Source organism: Manis pentadactyla, chromosome 5 (assembly GCF_030020395.1).
Source record: "Manis pentadactyla isolate mManPen7 chromosome 5, mManPen7.hap1, whole genome shotgun sequence".
In the NCBI taxonomy this organism is placed as follows: Eukaryota; Metazoa; Chordata; class Mammalia; order Pholidota; family Manidae; genus Manis; species Manis pentadactyla.
In genome coordinates, this window is record NC_080023.1 from 26,630,158 (window position 1) to 26,650,704 (window position 20,547).

Consider the following 20,547-nt stretch of genomic DNA (forward strand, 5'->3'; position numbering starts at 1 on the left):
TCAGGTACAAAGCAGATCTATAACATAAAAAGAGAAAATATCCTTCTTATTTATAAAATATTTAAACTTTCCTTTTGAGATACAAACTAGACATGGGCATCTGCCATCAACATTTCCATTCAACATTGGGTTGGAAGTCCTAAACAGGGAAGTAAGTCATGATAGTGGAAATATAGGTATAAGACCTGGACAGGAAGGAATACGCAGTTATTTATTCACAGATGAAACATTGCTAAACTGAATTTAAGTTCCAATATAATCCCAAGGAAAAAATATTCATGTGTGGAAATTGGCAATTTAGTTCTATAAAAATCAATAGTCAAGAACAGCAAAGACAGTATTGATGTGAGGAAAACTGAGGCAACAGATTCATGTAATAGATACTAAGACTTATTATAAAGCTATAAAAAGTAAGGTGGCATGATATTGTAGCAGAAAGAGAAATAAATACCAATGGAGTAAAACAGCCCAGAAAACTACCCATGTATACATAGTCTTTGAATGGCAAGAAAGGTCACACTGTATAAAAGTGGAGAAATAATACTATTTTCAATAATTTGTAGGTCATTTACATACTCATTTGATATCACTACTTTATACCATAAACAAACAAGTAAAACATTAAGCATATACAATATTTTACTAGAATAGTTAATAGCCCTGAATAGCCTATCTATCCTATAACCAAAGGCAACAAAATTGACAGAAGTTTAGTAAACACTATTTCTAAATCAAGTCTTTACAAACTTCAAAGAATTAAAGAGATCATGTTTCCTAATCAAAATGCAAATTAATATAGAATTGTCCTCTTATGGGTTATGTTTCTGGGCCCTTTATTTGTTAAAATCACATAACTTCCTATATGATAAATTTAATTAAAAAGAAGGATCACTAAAATATATTTCTGCAAATGGAGCTTGAGAAAAGCTGATTTTATATAACAAAAATGATAAAAATGATAATAGAATGTTACTTTGGTTTGGGAACAAATTGGAAAAACAAATCTACCATGAACCTGAAACAGAATAGAGACATTAAAAAAAAATGATAATGGGAAGTACCAAGTGTTAAAACATAACAAAATGGTTTCCTTGGAAGTTCCAAGGGAATGGTGTTGGAGAGTAAGGCAGGTCAAGGAAAAATTTTCCAGAGTAAACAATGTTTGAATTTAAGAGTGGTTTGCTTGAGAAGGAAAGTAAGGTAAGAGCAGTTCAGGCAAAAGGAGCAGAGTCCCTGAGGGTGACAGAGAAACAACTAGGCATAAAGGGATGAGACACCTTAGACTCTGAGAGTTGTAGAGGTAAGAGGGACGTTGACGGTCTTTAGTTTTTCAAAATTGACACCAGAGCCTTCCTCCACAAGGAAAATGTTCCATAGTGGCTCTCCCAAGCTGTTGCAAACAATTCAAATGTATCTGACGGCCAGAATTCTCTGGCTGTGATTTGACAGTAGGAGGCCCCTCAGCTCCTACAGCTCCATGCAAAACAACTTCAGAGGGGTTCTTCCAAGAACCTTTCACTATCAGGAACAGTCATAGAAGAATGCTTTTTCATCCTAGAGGAGCAAAATCAGACTCTATCAAATTTAAAATATCTGCTTTTTAAAAGATGCCATTTAAAAAGTGAATAGGCAAGTGACAGATTGGGGGAAATGTTTACATCAATATATCAGAATATGTGTTACACATTAAAAAAAGAAAACTTCAATGTTAAAAAGAAACTGAGGAATCAACAATAAAAATAAAATATAATTGGAAAAACACAGAGGAAAATGGCAAATGAGTAAGTAAATAAGCACATGAAAAAGGGTTCAACATCATTAGAGAAATGCAATTAAATCCACAATGAAATAGCACGGCATATCCAACTGAGTGCTGGTGAGGGTATGTAACAACCAGAACTCTCCTACCTACCTTGCTATGGGTAGTATAAAATAGACAATCATCTTAGATAACAATATGATAATTTCTTACCAAGTTAAAAATATACCTTCCTTATAATTCAGCCTTTCTACTGCTATGTGCTTATCCAGAAGAAATAAAATAAGACGCCAATATAAAGACTTTTATAAGAATGGCCCTAGAAAATTCATTCATAATCATCTGAAACCAAAAGACAACCCAAATGTCTATAACCAGGTGTAGGTAAATAAAATATTTATTTGCATGCAATGGAATACTACTTGGGAATAAAAAAGGGCAAATTATGGATGCAACAACCATGTATAAATCCCAATGCATAAAACTACATAAAAGAAGCAACAATTGGAAGAGTTCTCACTTTATGATTCTATTTGTATGAAATGTAAAACTGACAAAGCTGTTATATGGCAAAAGAAAGCAGAATAAAAGTTGCTGGTAGGAATTTGGGGAGATAATTTTGGGAGGTAATTGAATAGGATCGGAGATGAAGGGAGCTGTCTCTAAATTTTGTTAAAAATTTGCTTTGCATGGATTTCTGTACCAGCCAAAAATCTGTAGTATTATATTTAATATCTGTTCATCTCAATGTTTGTAAATTATACCTCAAAAAAGAAAAGCATTGGAAGATACTATTTCAATATCATATCATTTTCTTGGTATTTGACAAAAAGTATTCTCGAAAGACGAATTAAGGTGAAAACATGCTCCCTGGCTCTATTTCTTTGCTCTTCCCCAAGCCCTAAACCCACATATTCTACCGCATCTGTGCTCTCCTCCTGAGGGATATCTTTCAGTCAGTTTTCCTGTCTCTCCTGATACATTATTTTTTTCCTTTTTCTTTTTTTTTACAGAATCATTATCATCAGCATAAAACATGCTCCAATGTCTTTTATCCAAGGGGAAAAAAAATATCTCCCTTCAGTGTCATATTTTACTTGCATTCACATTTCCTATACTAAACTTTGAAGTCTTCCCCTAAATTCAGTCCTCCTATAGGACTGAAAATGGGAATACCATATTCTCTGCTGGTAAGGAGGAGATCTGAATTGTCTTTGATTCCTTCTCTCACACGCTATGTCACATTCTTCAGCAAATCCTATTGCTTCAACTTTGAAAATACATCCAAATTCCTTCTATGTTTTCCCATCTCCATGCACCCCAAACTGTGATCAAAGGCAATGCTATCTCAAGCCTTAGTTATTCCTGTGACCTCCTCACTGGTTTCCTGCCCCCAGCCTTCTCCCCTTCTGTCTGTTGTCAGTATTAGCCAGGATAATCTCGTCAACGTGTCACTCCTCTGTTCCGAATTCTCTAAGGGTAGTGTAGAGCTGTCAGTATCTTCAAGGCCTAAAAGGTTTCTTCCCTCTGGGAGTTTTTCCACTCTGAATGGGTCTTCTCCTACTTCGGGCCTCACTGTCTCCCTTGCTTTCCCTTGGGTAGTAGTTCTAAGTAGTTTTCACACTTCCCTCCTTTAAGACTTTGACCCAATGTCTCCATCTCAGTGAAAAAGTCCCCAGTAGCATACATACGATGTCAAGTCCTATATCTCCTTTTTCTTCTTTTTTTCTTCTTTATTTTGCTCCACAGCAATTCATCAGCTTTTAGCATAATACATATTTTCCTGTCTGAACCTTCCCAGTGGAACATAAACTCCATGAAGGCTGGTATTTTTGTTCTGTCACTAGCATTTAGAATCATGCCTCACACAAACCAAACAATAAATATTGAGTTTAAAAGTCAATTTTAAAAGTTTTCTGGAGAACCAAGATGGTGGTGTGAGTAGAGCAGTGGAAATCTCCTCCCAAAACCATATATATTTCTGAAAATACAACAAATACAACTAATCCTAAAAGAGAGACCAGAAGACACAGGACAACAGCCAGTCTACATCCACACCTGCAAGAACCCAGCGTCTCGCGAAGGGGGTAAGATACAAGCCCCAGCCTGGTGGAACCCGAGCGCCCCTCACCCCAGCTCCCAGCGGGAGGAGAGGAATTGGAGCGGGGAGGGAGAGGGAGCCCAGGACTGCTAAACACCCAGCCCCAGCCATCCACACCAGAGCACAGACACAGTGCATGTGTGAGGTGCTGGAAACTAGGGAAACAGGACAGTAAGACTTGTGAGCAGGTCCCTGCAGCCTGTGCACCAGGGACAAAGAAAAGCAAGTGCTTTTTGAAAGTCTTAAAGGGACAGGGACCCCACAGCTGGACAGAAGCGCCCTGGGACACTTAGCCCAGCAGCTGCGAATTCCGAGGAACTCTGGGTGCCCGAACCCCCCCAGTGTAGCTCGGAGGCCCCTCACCATGATAAACAGCCTCCCACCTGTTCCCTCTCTGACGCAGCTCCACCATGTTGGAGCAGCAGCCCAAGGCAGGCCACACCCACAGCAACAGCGAAGATAAACTCCATAGCAGCCGGGCAAGATCAGAAGCCCCGTCTGCACGCAGCTGCCCAGCACAAGCCGCTAGAGGCCGCTGTTCTCCCAGGAGAGGAAGGCCACAAACTGGCAAGAAGGGACTTTCTCTTACCCAACACAAGCGCCAGCTCCCCACAAATATATCTATCACCAAGAAAAGGCAGAAAAAATTAATACACACCAAGATCACAGAGGCAAACCCTGAGAAGGAGATAGACCTAACCAGTCTTCCTGAAAAAGAATTAAAAATAAAGCTCATAACCATGCTAATGGAGCTGCAGAGAAATATGCAGGAGCTAAGGGATGAAGTCCGGAGGGAGATTACAGAAATGAAACAATCTCTGGAAGGATTTATAAACAGAATGGATAAGATGCAAGAGGCCATTGTTGGAATAGAAACCAGAGAACAGGAACGCATAAGAAGCTGACGCAGAGAGAGATAAAAGGATCTCCAGGAATTAAACAATATTAAGAGAACTGTGTGACCAATCCAAAAGGAACAATATCCGCATTATAGGGGTACCAGAAGAAGAAGAGAGAGAAAAAGGAATAGAAAGAGTATTTGAAGAAATAAAAGAGTATTTGAAGAAATAATTGCTGAAAACTTCCCCAAACTGCGGGAGGAAATAATCGATCAATACCATGGAAGTGTACAGAACTCCCAACAGAAAGGACCTAAGGAGGACAACACCAAGACACATAATAATTAAAATGGCAAAGATCAAGGACAAGGAAAGAGTTTTAAAGGCAGCTAGAAAGAGGAAAAAGGTCACCTACAAAGGAAAACCCATCAGGTTATCATCAGACTTCTCAACAGAAACCCTACAGGCCAGAAGAGAATGGCATGATATATTTAATGCAATGAAACAGAAGGGCCTTGAACCAAGGATACTGTATCCAACACGACTATCATTTAAATATGAAGGAGGGATTAAACAATTCCCAGACAAGCAAAAGTTGAGGGAATTTGCCTCCCACAAGCCACCTCTACAGGGTATTTTAGAGGGACTGCTCTAGATGGGAGCACTTCTAGACTAAATAGATGTCACCAGAGAAAATAAAATCACAGCAAAGAAAGCAGACCAACCAAATACTAACTAAACGCAAAAAATAAAATCAACTACCCGCAAAAGCAGTTAAAGGAAGCACAAAAGAGCACAGAATTAAACAACCAACTTATAAAGAACAGAGGAGGAGGAATAAGAAGGGAGAAAAATAAAGAATGACCAGACAGGGTTTTAAATAGCTCAATACGTGAGTTAAGTTAGACAGTAAGATACTAAAGAAGCTAACCTTGAACCTTTGGCAACCACGAATCTAAAGCCTGCAATGGCAATAAGTACATTTCTTTCAATAATCACCCTAAATGTAAATGGACTGAATGCACCAATCAAAAGACACAGAATAATAGAATGGATAAAAAAGCAATACCCATCTATATGCTGCTTACAAGAGACTCACCTCAAACCCAAAGACTATAGGAACAAAGAAAGACTGAAGGAACAAAACAGCTGAAGAATCACAGAACCCAAGAATGGACTGGCAGTTACCAAAGGCAAAGCAACTGGGGAGGATGGGTGGGAAGGGAGGTATAAGGGCAGGGAAAAAGAAAGGGAGCCTTACAATTAGCATGTATAATATGGGGGTGGGGGCAGGGGGAGGGCTGTGCAACACAGAGAAGACAAGTAGTGATTCTACACCATCTTACTACGCTGATGGACAGTGACTGTAACGGGGTTTGTGGGGGGGATTTGGTGAAGGTGGGACCCTAGTAAACATAATGTTCTTCATGTAATTGTAGATTAATGACAAAATTAATTAATTAATTAATTTAAAAAATTTTTCTCTAATAGTCTTTTGGTATATCTAATAAAATTGACTCCTAGTTCTCTCCTTGCATATTAAAATTATATTCATGTTTTCTGAATTCTATTGAACCTATAGCAAAACATGGAATGTGTTTACACATGATTTAATATTCCTAGTGAAAGCTCTAAACATTAAAAATAATTCAGGACATTATCATAAAAGAACATTGACAATGGTCTGTTTATGTATTACATGTATATATATATATATATATATAAACAAGTATATATGATAATATTGTCATATGTTATATAATATTATCATATATTATACCCACTTTATTTTCTTATTAAGGTTGGTAGTAACACTTAACATCAGGGGAAATTATTTTTTCCTTTCAACTTTAATTCCCTACAATGAAATATGAAGTAATTTTTTATTGCAAGTTGAATACAATTTTAAAGACTGAAATTTATCCCCCTATCAGGGAAAAAGTGGCAGCAAAGTTGAAATGTTTATGATCTCTTTTACAGCCAGGCCTCTCAGCAGCATAAATAAAATAGGTAGGTTAGCTAAAGGCAACAAAATATTACATCTAAGTACCTGAGACGTAAGCACTAAAAATTTCCTCTTTACCCTGAGACAAATGAAAAAAAAAAAACAGTAAAACAATAAGATCAGGGTTGGTATGATAATATCTTCTGGCTGAATTATTACTTTAGCCTTTTGACAAAATTTTAACTCTACATTTCCAACATGTTGAGTCATGTTTCTGAGATAAATGGATAGCAACATAATGCTTTTAGGAAAGCTGGGTTTCTTTGTCCCTGCCATATTTTTTCTACATCTGTTAAATGACAACAGAAAAATGGCTTATAGACATAAGCATCAAGTTTCTTTGATGAACTACATGTCAAAAATCAGGCACCCACAGCAACCTGAAATACTGAAGAGAGGATTTCAAATCTTTGTCCCAAAGGTAAAAGATACTTGTAACCTTTGTCACTCAGTGCAACTTGGAGGTGACAAGAAACAACAATGTAAAACCTTTATGTTACAATGCTTTTATAGGATTTATTTGGGTTTTTCAAAGAATAGCCAGGTTAGCATTTCCAACCATTTTTAAATTTTCTTCATTTACCAATACAATATTATTAAATTCTTCTTTCTGGGCTTATATTCACTCTGTAATTTATTACTTATGATGATTTTATCACCAGGCATGAAGTTGTCTGTAACCCATTATGGAGTCCATCACTACTCTTGGATCTTGATATAGTTACAGTGCATATCAGATACTTTGCTTTAGGAAACTTTCAACATGTGAAATTGCCTTCAGACTGACTAGCACATTGTTGAAACACTTAGAACTCTTACTTATCCTCATCGTCATGGGAAGACATGAGGAACAAATAAAGAAATTTTCTTATTTCTTAGTTTTGTGCATTTGATCAGTCCTATGACTATCTGTAAATTTTAAGTATTTTTTTTCATAAAGAAGATTTTTATTTTCTAAATTAAGATGGGAGGCTGAACAATCACAAACTGTGGTAGTGAGTGAGTTCTATGTCAAAATATGGTAAGAAGGAGATGCATAAGATAAATCACCCAAATGCCAAAACCATTCTTCTTTGTTCCTTGTGATGGTAAATTTTAAGTGTTAACTTGGCTGTGCCATGGTGCCCAGATATTCGGTTAAACATTATTCTGGATATTTCTGTGAAAGTGTTATTTAGATGAGATTAATATTTAAACCAATGGGTTTTAAATAAAGTAAATTACCCACCATACTGCGGGTGGGCCTCATCTAATCAATTAAAGACCTGAGTAGAATAAAAATTCACTTCTTTGAAGATGAATTACTTTAGGGCCTGCCCAAGCACGTCATTGGGTGAGTCTGACAGGAGCAGCTTATGAGGGGCAGATCTGGACACATGGTTAATTATGGTTTTACTCCAGTATATGGAGGATCTGTGCTATGAATCCTCTGCTGGCGTTTGATAAAGACTCCATTTAGTATCCTTTTTAAAATTCAGATACTATGAATTGAATGCTCAGTGATATGGGTCAAATGCTGTTTATACTGCAGCCTTGACCTGCTTTTGAAAGTCTCATGTTCTGGCCACTCAAAACAATAATCTTTCCATGTCTCATAGTAAATGCACAAGAGCTATATTCTGAAGCATGGGCTAGACATATTGATTCTCAAACATGAAAAGTCCTACCCAAAAATTACTGTGAATAAATATCATTCCATATGAATATGAATGAATTCTTGTTCACTTTCATGATATAGATGGAAAGTAACATATATCCATAAGATTAATAGCCACTTATCATATATACAAGTTAGCATTAAATTTCTCTAGTGAAATTATCATATTAGGTAAAGTAGCTTCAGTGGAGGCTATTATTTGGGTACATTATGAGTAATTTTTACCAAGTTTTTGCAAATTAAATAGAGATAAAATAGAGAATATCATCTCTGTACCCTTTAAGGTCTTTGAAGGTAGAGCATATATATACTATTCTATGGAAATGTGGAGCATTTTTTAGAAAGGCTTTATTTTTTAAAGCTGTTTTAAGTTTACAACAAAATTAAGAGGCAGGTACAGAGACTTCCCATGTACCTCTTGCACCCACACATGCACAGCCTCCCTCATTATCACCATCACTCACCAAAACAGTACTTTCTTTTCCTTCCTTCCTTCCCTCCTTCCTTCCTTCCTTCCTTCCTTCCTTCCTCTCTCTCTCTCTCTCTCCTTTCTTCCTTCCTCTTTTTTAAATTGACATACCATAATCACTGAAAATCCATAGTTTACCTTAGGTTCAATCTTGGTGTTGTACATTGTATAAATTTGGACAAATATACAATACATATACTCATCATTACAATATCATACAGAGCATTTTAACTGTCCTAAAAATCTTTTCTACTCTGCCTACTCATCTCATGCCACCACCCCTTTGTATTTTCATGGCTTGATAGCTTATTTGCTTTTAATGCTGAATAATATTCCATTGTCTGGATTTATCATACTTTCTTTATCCATTCATAAGTTTTCATTTTTTGGATAAATACCAAGGAAAATGATTGCTGATTGTATGATAAAAGTTTATTTTGTTTTATAAGAAACTGCCAACTGTTTTCCAAAGTGACTGGAATTTTTGCATTCCCACCAGCAGTGGTTGAGAGTTCCTGTTGCTCCTCATCCTCACCAGCATTTGGTGGTGTCAGTGTTCCAGATGTTGGCCATTCTAATAAGTGTGTAGTGGCATCTCATTGTTATTTTAATTTGAATTTCCCTAATAATATATGATGTGGAGCATCTTTTCATTTATTTATTTGCCATCTATATGTCTTCTTTGGTGAGGTGTTTGCTAAGGTCTTTGGTCCATTTTTAAACAAGGCTGTTTGTTTTCTGGTCATTGAATTTTAAGTGTTTTTGCATATTTTGCATAAAAGTCTTTTATCAGATGTGTCTTCAGCAAATATTTTCTCCCAGTCTGTAGCTCGTCTTCTAAATCTTTTGCTATTGTCTGTTGCAAAGCACAAGTTTTTAATTTTAATGAACCCAGCTTAAATATTTTTTACATGGATTATATATTTAGTGGTATATTTAAAAGGTATCATTATACCCAGAGTCATTTAGATTTTCTCTGGTGTTATCTTCTAGTAGTTTTATAGTTTTGTGTTTTATATTTAGGTTTGTGATCCATTTTGAGTTAATTTTTGTGAAGGATGTACAGTCTCTGTCTAGACTCCTATTTTCACATGTGTTGGTATAGGTATTGCAGTGCGATTTGTTGAAATGACTACCTTTTCTCTATTGTATTACCTTTCTCCTTTGTCAAAGAGGAGTTGGCTATTTTAATGAGGTTCTATTCCTGGCCTTTTATTCTGTCCCATTGGTCAGTTTTTCAGTTTTTCCAATACCACACTGCATTTACAAAAAGTCTTGATGTCAGGTAATGTCAGTCTTTCAACTCTGTCCTTTCCTTCCTTATTGTGTTAGCTATTCTGAACCTTTTGCCTCTCAGTCTAAACTTCAGAATCAGTTTGTAGATATTCATAAAATCACCTGCTTCAAAACTTAGCATACTCTTATTCTACAATCCAGCATTTGCACTCCATGGTATTGAAAGGAAATTGAAAATTTATATACATACAAAAACCTGCGCATAGATGTTTATAGCAGCTTTACTCATTCATCACTGCAAACACTGGGAAGCAACCAAGATGTCTTTCAGTAAGTGAATGGATAAATCAAGTGTAATACATCCAGACAATGGAATATTATACAGTACTAAAAGGAAATAAACTATCAAGTCATGAAAAGTCATGGAGGACACTTAAATGCATATTACTAAGTTTCAAAAGCAAATGTGAAAAGTCTACAAACTGTATGATTCCAACTATATGACATTCTGGAAAGGTAAAAAATATGAATATAATGAAAAGATCAGTGGTTGCTAGGGGTGAGGGGAAAAGAGAGATAAATAGACAGAGCACACAGGATTTTACAGCAGTAAAAATAGTTTATATGATGCCATAATGATAAATACATGTCCTTATACATTCATCCAAACTGATAGAATGTACAAAACAAAAAGTAAACCTCAGTGTAAACTATGGACTTTGGATGATTATGACATATCAATATAAGTTCAATAGCTATAGCAAATGCACCACTCTGGTTGGGGATGTTTATAACTAGGGTAGGTTATACACGTGTGGTGGCAGGTGGCATATGGGGAGTCCCTATACCTTCCCCTTAACTTTGCTGTAAATGTAAACTTCTCTACAAAATAGTCTTAATAAAATAAAACCCATTGGCCTCTGCTGGGTTTTGATATGATGACCTATACTCATTTCTTAATGAATTGGTTATTTGGAAAGTATTATCTTACTGAAAGTATGCAGATCTTCCAAACATAGACACATTTTATAAAGCAGTATCAAAAATCATATTAAAGTCTTTAAGAAATTAAAAAATGTAAAGATTTTGGTGGGAAATCTGAGTTTCTCAAAATTCTAGTATTTGCTCAAAAGCTCTAAAATTATCATCAACTTCAAACACTTCTTTTCCAGTTCATTTCCTCACAGTGACAGTTTTTGGTTCATGAAAAATAAACTCTGCAAATACTCAGTTGGAAAAATCATAGTTTGTCTAACAGTCATACTTTCAACTGAACAGTTTTCCATGGAAAAACTGCTACTTCAACTCACAACTCAAACATTCTAGAAAAAGGCTGGGATTAAATGACAATGGCATTTGTGCAACAAAGGTAAGTGATGGTACAATATCTCCAGAAGCCTGCCTTCCGTAGATAGATTTTAATAAAAGGCAACTGATGGAATCATTTGTTGTTTATTTTAAAAAGGTAGCACTAATAGCAAGAGAGAAATGCTGTTTGTTTTTGATTTCATAGAGGTAGGGACATAAATCAGAGGCAGTGATCCTGAATGTGATGTCACTGAAGCAACTCAGAAGGAATTGACGGTTCCTGAACTAAGTTGTGTCAGCTGCGCGAAAAGCTTCAGCTCTCCTATGACACCTTCCTATGCTGCAATCAAGAAAATGCTCTATCAACATATTTATTTTGTCCAGCACATAATACAAGACAATAGTAAACTGCCTTTGTTTTTCAAATCCTGCCTTAATGTTAGTGTAACTTCAGATTTTTATGGTATCTTTTTTGGCTGCATTTCTTTGTTCTCTTTAATCTGTCTCTTAATCAATATCCCCTCTACTTAACCTTTTAAATCCAATACATCATTCCTTATATTCTGGGGGAAAATCCAAAGTAAATGTATTTTAATGTTTTTTTCTGCTCAACTCCGATGGGATTTGCATGAGGATTAGAGGCTATATTCAGTGTGCATGGTGAGTAAGAACGTAGGATGGCTGCACATGTGCTTTATTCTTAGAGAGTCAGGAAGCTGTACAAATTTTCTTACATTTTCTGTTATTTAAAGACAAAAACTTGACTGTTCAAATATTATTGAAAAATATTTCTATTATAATTTTTTTCATCTGACATATGTGTTATGTGGGTTATTTAGAAGATTACAGTTATATATGCCATCACTACTTTTTTACTGTATTTTCTCTGGTCTCCATTTTTTTTTTTTTTTTTTACTATTTGGTAATTAAATATTTGTCTTTCTCATCATTGATTAAATTGAACATACATTAAAAATTGAAGTTTAAAGCCTTATGCTTATTATTTTCAGGATAGAATTTTAATAATAATACTTGCATAGGGGCAGAATATAAATAAATATGTTCTTCCTTCTCAACAAGATTATAAAACATATATTAAAAGATGGCAAGGACCCTTCAGGCCTCTCTTGTGACAATTTTGTAAAACAATTTCCCTCAGACCACTTGCTTTCATTTTAGTGACACTTCAGTTTTATTTACAGGTCATAGGCACAGCAATGTAAATTACTTTGCAGATATGAGTTTCTGAAGACTTGGACTCAATCTGACTTTCCTTAGATGACATGAATTCTTAAATTCTTTGAGGTACTTGAAGCAAAATTATGAGTTACTGTTGTCCTTCACTCAGAATTCTAGGTTAGGAAGTGCCTAAGGCCTGAAGGAGTTCTAGTGAATCGCAGGACTTTTGCTGGCTTATGATTCAGCATGTGTTCCTGACTGTTTCTTTGTTGTTGGCTATAGAAAATGGGATGGATCTGTTATGTATCAGTGTTGATGCACTCCCGAGAGTCTGACAGAAGTGAAGAAATAAATGGTTTGAGGTGGGTACATAAAAGTGACTCTCATGTTGGCATAACCGTTTTATGGTTTTAACAGAGAACTCTCTATATCCAGTTAATAATCTCATTTCATCTTGAGTTTCCTGCATTGTCAAACTAAACATAACGAGTCTTTTGAAACAAAGCTGAGCATAGGTTTTGACTGTGTCTTTTATGTGAGTAGAGCTCACTCGGGTAGGCTGGGAATTCATTAGGTAAATTGGCACTGCTGGCTGAGTTTCTATTGAAGAAGAAAACAGTGACATGAAAATTCGGTGAAATATTGATGCCCTTTCCTTCCTTTTTTGAAAGTTTTCCAACTAAAGCTGTGAAACAACATAAGTTAAAGGTGAATTCTTTCCTCCAAATATTGTATCCTTTGAATTTAGGGCTTGCTTTCAGGCAACTGAAATTTTTCTGGCAATCCTAAACCAAAAGGGATTTATTACAAAGTGTTAGGAGGTTACAAAATCATTGTACGTATATTACCAGAGGTCCTAGCTGCACTTCCAGGAATGATTTCACCTTCCAAATTAAATGGCCTCTGCCATGATCACAGGCTTCATTGCAGAAAAAACAAACAAACAAAACAACTTAGAAAGAAGAGATGACATAACTGCATTGTCTCAATCCTGATCTAGGTCAGCACAAGGAATACGTCAGATCCCACCTTTCTATTCCATTAATTCAGTTGTGAATTTATTCCATGTGTGTATACCTGATTGACCAAAGCAAAACTACACCCAGAAAACTAGCTGTGAGGGCATCTGACAGTTTTAGATTTTAAGCCTCTCCTATATGTGGATGCACACCACAAGGAAATTCACATGGATCTTAAGCATTAAGATATATTACATATCTTTCCTATCTTTAAACACACTTCTCTAAAATTTACTTTAAATTGAAATTCTGTATATGAGGCACTGGTTTCCATTTACTTGCATTATAAAGTTAAAGGTGTGTTCCTGCGGGGAACAGAAAAAAATCAATATAAAATTTTATACTATGTGTCCCATACAGTCCCCGTGGTCCTGATCTCCTAATGCTTTTGTTTTTGAGTGAATATGATTATCTTTGGTTCTTATAGAACATATAGAACAAGGACCTCAATTTTTTTATTTTTATTTTAATTGACTGAATAGTGTTACAGTTTCCATAGAAGCAATAAATGGGCCTAGGACTTTCATTAAACAATGTACAATTTTGTTTGTAAGTAAAATAAAAATAACTGTTATCATACTATAAAATTATTTTCATTTCTATGTTGGGGTCTCCAAACCAACCCTAGGCTCCATAATTTGCTAAAAGGACTTAATAGTCTCAAGAAAGCTGTTATACCATAGTTATGGATCATCACACAAAAAGACCCAGTTTAAAATCAGCAAAACGAAAACATGCTTGGGGTAAAGATAAGCCAGGTGCAACCTTTCAGGGGTCCCCAGCCAGTGGAGTTATACGGGTAGGTGTTTAGCACTTAATTCTGACAGCAACAAAGTGTGATAATACGTGTGTTGCCATGTGACTTTTTAAACTCCAGCCACCCTTTTTCCCTAGTAAAATGAAACATTCAGCATAAATCTCATAGTTCTCATAAAACTTACCTGATCAAATTGGTAAAGCATGGCCCAGGCCTCAGGCATACACAAACTACTCTTCTCAGAGGGTTCTAAACGTTCTAAGTCTCTGTTCCAGGAACCAGTAACACTCCAGTTCTTGAAGACAGGCTTTTTTTGGAATACGTGGCAACCCTGGTCTATAAGGTGACTTTCCTGCCCACCATCCTTGATAAATGTTGCTTTTTTCCCCCAACAAATTGGATGAGGTGTTCCGGATACAGAAACTAAATAATGCCTTTGAAGCCATGGAACTCACCAGCACTCTATTTTCTTTAATTAAGAAAGAGTCTAGGGACTCTTATTCTAGAATTTCATTTGTTTCCTTTAAACTTACATTTTTCCATGATTACTATTTTTTGCTAGAGGGTAGCTTAGTGCTTATTTTCCCTAAAAGATTCTTTGGCTTGCAATTGCCTAGTCTTGGAGACTTACCCACCAGCACTTGGCACAGTGTGATAGGAGGTACACGGAGACACTGCAAATGGCAGGCTTGAGTGTGCCAGGATCTTCGGATCCAAACAAGCAGAAGACACTTTTCTCTTCAAGAATGAGCTGTTCATTCGAAACAAGTGACATCTGAATTTAAATAATTTAGACATATGGAGATTATCTGAATATCTAAGTATGACTAAAGTCATACTACGAGTTAATAAACACTGTCCTTGTCTGCTCCTGAAGCAATGCATTTGCTTTTATTATTTCCTTAATCAGAATTAGCTGATTAGTGCCAAAACAAATTGATCCTTTAGAAAATGAAACACAAGATTGACAATCTGAAATAATGTAAGTGCACAGAAACTTTTGAAGCTAAATAGTAAGGAGTTTCAGGAAGTTACAAGAAGGTGGTATATACAAAGAATAAGAACTGGAGAATATCAGAGCAGCATGTGAACTCTGTCTACCCAAAAGGAGTGTTAATCATGATGTGGCTCCAGGGAGAGGTGGTGTTCCCAGCTTGGGGTGAATAACCCAGTGTAACTAAAATCTGTCTAAGGAGCTAGATGGGGAGAAACCCATTTATTGCTCATGGTGAGGCCTGGCTCTATTCATCACTGCTGGCCTTGGTTCTCGCTCCCCACCTCCCCTGTCCCAGCCCACCCTGGCCTCTCCACCCACCCCTTCCAGGAGAAACTCTGCCAGAGGATCCCCAGTGACTGACAGGCATCAGACCAACTAAGCAACAGAGGAGAGGACAGAACAGCCCTCTTCGCCCCTTGCCTCAGAGACAGCAGGAAGAAACACTTATTAATGTGTAAATGGACTAAGGCCAGGAGGGGGATTCTGGAAATACTTCAAGTTTACTCCACAACTGAAGTGCTATAAACAGAAGAAAAATTAACCCTGCCTATTTCTAATTTGTGTGATTGGTAATCCAAGTTTCTGAGTAAAATATTATGTCTATGAATTTCCACTAAACATAGGATCAATTTCCTGACTCATACATATGTTCCACAATATGAACTATGTGTGGATTGACAGTCATTCATTGAAATACCATAAATGCAACGCATAAGAAACCTCAAATGTGCTTCAGAGCATGTGTTAGTTTCTTATTGCTTCTGTAAAATGATTACTACAAAATTAATGACTTACATAATACAAGTTTATTACCATAAGTTCTGGAGGACAGAAGTTCATGGTAGATTTCACTGCAATAAAATAACGGTATGGGAAGGTCTACATTTCTTCTGGAGGTCTAGGAGAAAATCCATTTTCCTGTTTCTTGAGGCTGCCCACATTTTTTGGCTCATGGAAATTCTTCTTCCTTATTTTTTAAACCAGAAACGTTGGATCAAGTCTTGCTCATGTGACAATCTCTCTGGTTTTCCCTTTTCAACCTACCTATCCTACTTTTAAGGACCATTGTGATCACTGGTCTCATTGGAATAACCCAGGATAATCTCCCCATACTTATGTTCAGCTGAATAGTAACAGTAATCCCAACCACAACCTTAACTCATTTCTATTTGTCCCAAAACCTAGTACATTCACATATTCCAGGGCTTAGAAACATCTACGCCTCATTAGTGACCATTATATATGGAATTCTTTGAGGACTATTAGTCAGCCTACCAATGGGTAATATTCACATGCTGAAAAATTGTTTGAAATTCACATGCTGACATTTAGGTTTTAAAAACCTAAAATACATTCTGTAATGTTGAAATACAGAGAAAAGACATATTAAATTCATGATGAGGCAAATTTTTTCAAGATTTTGAATTCTTCTGAAGAGTTTGATTACATGGAAGTTGATCAAATTCCATGGTGTCTTTCCTATACACATATTACTACAGATATATTGACATAAATGTAAGGCAGGTATCACTGTATGTGTAATTCTTTAATTGGCTAGTGTTCAGTGACCCTATGATACTTTAGTAAATGATGAAAGCATGAAGACAATCAAGCTAGTAATAGTCTTGATAATAAAAATAACAAATATATGATCACCATGATTCTTTTTTGTTGTTGTTAATCATTACTATTAATACGTCATTTCTATCTATGCTTGTTAGTAATTTAGGAAGAAAAATGTTTTCAAGGAAGGATGAGACTATATTTCAAGAAATTTCTTTAACTCCATGCATTTATGACTTCTGACAACTTGTTAGCTCCATTTACGATGAAGGTACACAATGCTAATATTTGTCATGACATGTACAGAAGAAAAATGCTTAGTGCTACATTTTCCATATAATTTTAATATCATTTTTCAAAAGGGAGAGATTTGCAAGTTAAATGTCTTAAAGTCTTTTTAAAAGACTTACTGATTTTCCAATATTGGATGTATTTAATTAATTGTGTCCAATGGGGTTACAGCAGAGGAAATATTTTAAAATATAAATGAAGTCACAAGTGTGTGGAAATAGTGAAAACCTATACTGAAAATTGTTTGCATAGCCAGTGGCAGCTTTAAAAGTTTAAGATTTCTGTTCTGACCTGATTATGATGCCTTTGACAATTTAGATAATTTAATATTGAAAGACAGATAAAATGAAATTAATGAGGGTAAATGTTATCATTGCTAGTACTTTTTTCAATTCAACCAAATTGATAATATTAGTGGATCAGCAAGTAAACTTGTGATAGAAATAAATGTTACTTGATTTTAATCAGAAATTATGTTCTGGATGTTGGTGAATAATTACACTGAACAGTAAATGCATTTAAAAGCAACATATTGTAGGAACCTTATTTATCTCCAGATTAGTTACAGGTTTATGTCTGTTTACGTAAACAATACCCTTATCTATGCCCTTAATATATAACAGAGTATCAGCTCTGGGACTCCACCTTGCAGTACTCATGGGTGTGCTTGTGCAGTGTGCCCCTGAAACATCCAGTGAAGGTAAAGTTGTGTATCCTACAACCCATTAATAGGTTATATAATTATGTAATCCCAGGGAAAAATGGAGGATTGTAACAGAAAGTTACAAGAGTAAATAGGTTAGAGAAGGGGAATTAAGTTCACACCAATAAAATAGGTAAATATATAGAAAATGTTCATGAGTAGAATAGTAGCCTGAGATAAAAATGAAAAACAAAAGCTATAGCTGTACATATCAATAAAAATAAATATAACAGACTTGGAGTTAAGAAAGCAAGTTTAAAATAAAGATACCATGGACTTGGACTATAAAAATACAAATATTATGTATTAATCAAGGATATATTAAATAAATTCATTAAGGATTAATTTAACTGTAGTAAAATATATAGATATGCATGAAAACACATGAGAATGAAGGTAATGGTTAGCTCCTAGTAGAAAATCGTAATTTGTTCAGGAGACATAGAACTTCAAATGAATTTGTAATGTGTGAATTCTAATGTTGGGTGTTGGCTACATTAGGTTTTTTTCAAATTTATTTCAATATAATTTGATTATATAAATTATTTCATAAAACACCCTTCCCTTCCACAAGTACGGTCTGCTAGTTCACCCTTTCTGTGGTGTCACTTTTCTGCATATGTATAATGAAACTTTGGAAAATAAAGTTAACAGAGATATTACTTTCCACCGCTTTTAGACTCAAGCAAAGCCTCCAAAGTGCCAGTTTTTATATAACTTATAGAGTGATTTCCTTTATAAATCAGACCAACTTCCATCTCCATTTCTCTTAGATATTGATAAGGGAATGTGGACATCAGTACTTTCACAAAATGGAAAAACATCTTGGGTGCTAGCTCTCCCTTAATAATTGGCAGTCGACCCTTTCTGAGATAGACACTAGCCTCTCAGTGCACTAGAACCTCCTCCAAACTCATCTGCAATCGAGTAATTTGGAAACAAAAACTGTCACTCAAAAAATGTGACACTGGACATTACTGACCTAAAAGATTCTTACCTTAATCAAATTCTAAAAGTTTGATTGGAGTTATAGAAGTCTCCTTTCCTAAACAGTAGCTTCTGTTACTACTCTTAGCAGTTAACATTATCCTTGTATTGATCAGTTCTTTGCATTTCAGTATTATTTTAAATGCATGTTGAAGATCTTTTTGTTTGCAAAATACTTTTTGGGTATAAGCATTATTTCATAAAACACAGGTTGAATAAATATGTAAGAACCTATAGGAACAAGCTTGTCTACCTTAGTCCCTTTGAGCTGCTACAAAAGGATACCACAGACTGGATAGTTTACAAACAACAAAATGTATTTCTCTTAGTTCTGGGGGCTGGAAGTCCAAGATCAGGATGCCAATATGGGTGGGTTCTGATGAAAGCACTTTTCTGAGTGGTGGACTGCTGACCTCTCTGTGTCCTCAACTGGCAGAAGGGGCAAGAGAAGTCTGTGGTCTCTTTTGTAAGAACACTAATCCCATTCATAAAGATTCCATCCTTATGCCCTATGTATCTCCCAAAAGCCCCACTTGCATCACATTGGGTGTTAGGATTTCTATATGAAGTTTAGGAGGATGCAAACATTCAAACCATTGCAACATTAATGTGAAGATACCAGAACTAATATTCCTCATTTACATCATGTACCATTTTATATTTCTGAAATCATTAACTCAAACTTATTGTCAGTTTATCAAATGGTGTCTTATAATGATCATGAAGTTACATGCATTATATTATATTTTTTATTTTGGATTACATTTTAAAACCTATGCGGGGTATGGTAGAGCCTAATGATTAGACTATTGCTATAAATAGCAATATATAGTATATGAATATTTATATAGTTTATAAATATTTATAGTTTAACAATATATGAAGAGTAGAATAATAGAATATTTATAAATGAATGGTAAATAGGAAGTTGTAGCATTAAATATTTTATGTGATAACTATTGTTTAGGTCGATATACTCTAGGACATAACTCTTCTAAGACAGAATTGATGCAGTAATAGTATACTGTATTTTCTTCTTGGTGTCATTACTGGAAGACACAAAGCAGTTTGCACTAATAATAATAACAATAATAATAATAATAATAATTTTTCATTTCCTTAGGCTTTAAAGCAGCAGTTCAATCAAGTAAAACAAAGTATTATCAAAGATTCATTTCATAATTTATGTTTGATAATAAATTTTTCAAAAATGAGATGAAAACATAGTTCAGAAACAGCCACATATATATATATGTATATATGTATATGTAAAGATATGTTTCTCAAAATTATTAAAATTCCTGCTTGTATTATGTACAATGCTATACCTTTCCTAAATTTCACAGGACAGACAGGAAGTTTAATACATTGGCTAAGAAAGGCTTTCAGTTATATAATTATCCAAAAGAAAAATCCAATTTCATATTCTAAAAGCATTTGTTGAAAAACACAGCAGTGATTTCTTAAAAATTCTCCCTGGGATGACTACAGACACCCAAATTCCATTCTGAAAAGGCTATAGTACTTGTTCCTTGACATTTTCAAAGTTCATGTGATCCTGAGAAATGATTAAAGGTTATCTCTAGAACATATTGCTGAAGACAGTTTCCCTAGTTTGCTATAGCTCATAGGTAGCAATGAAGGTATTGTTTTAAGAATTTTGATTTTCTTTTTCAT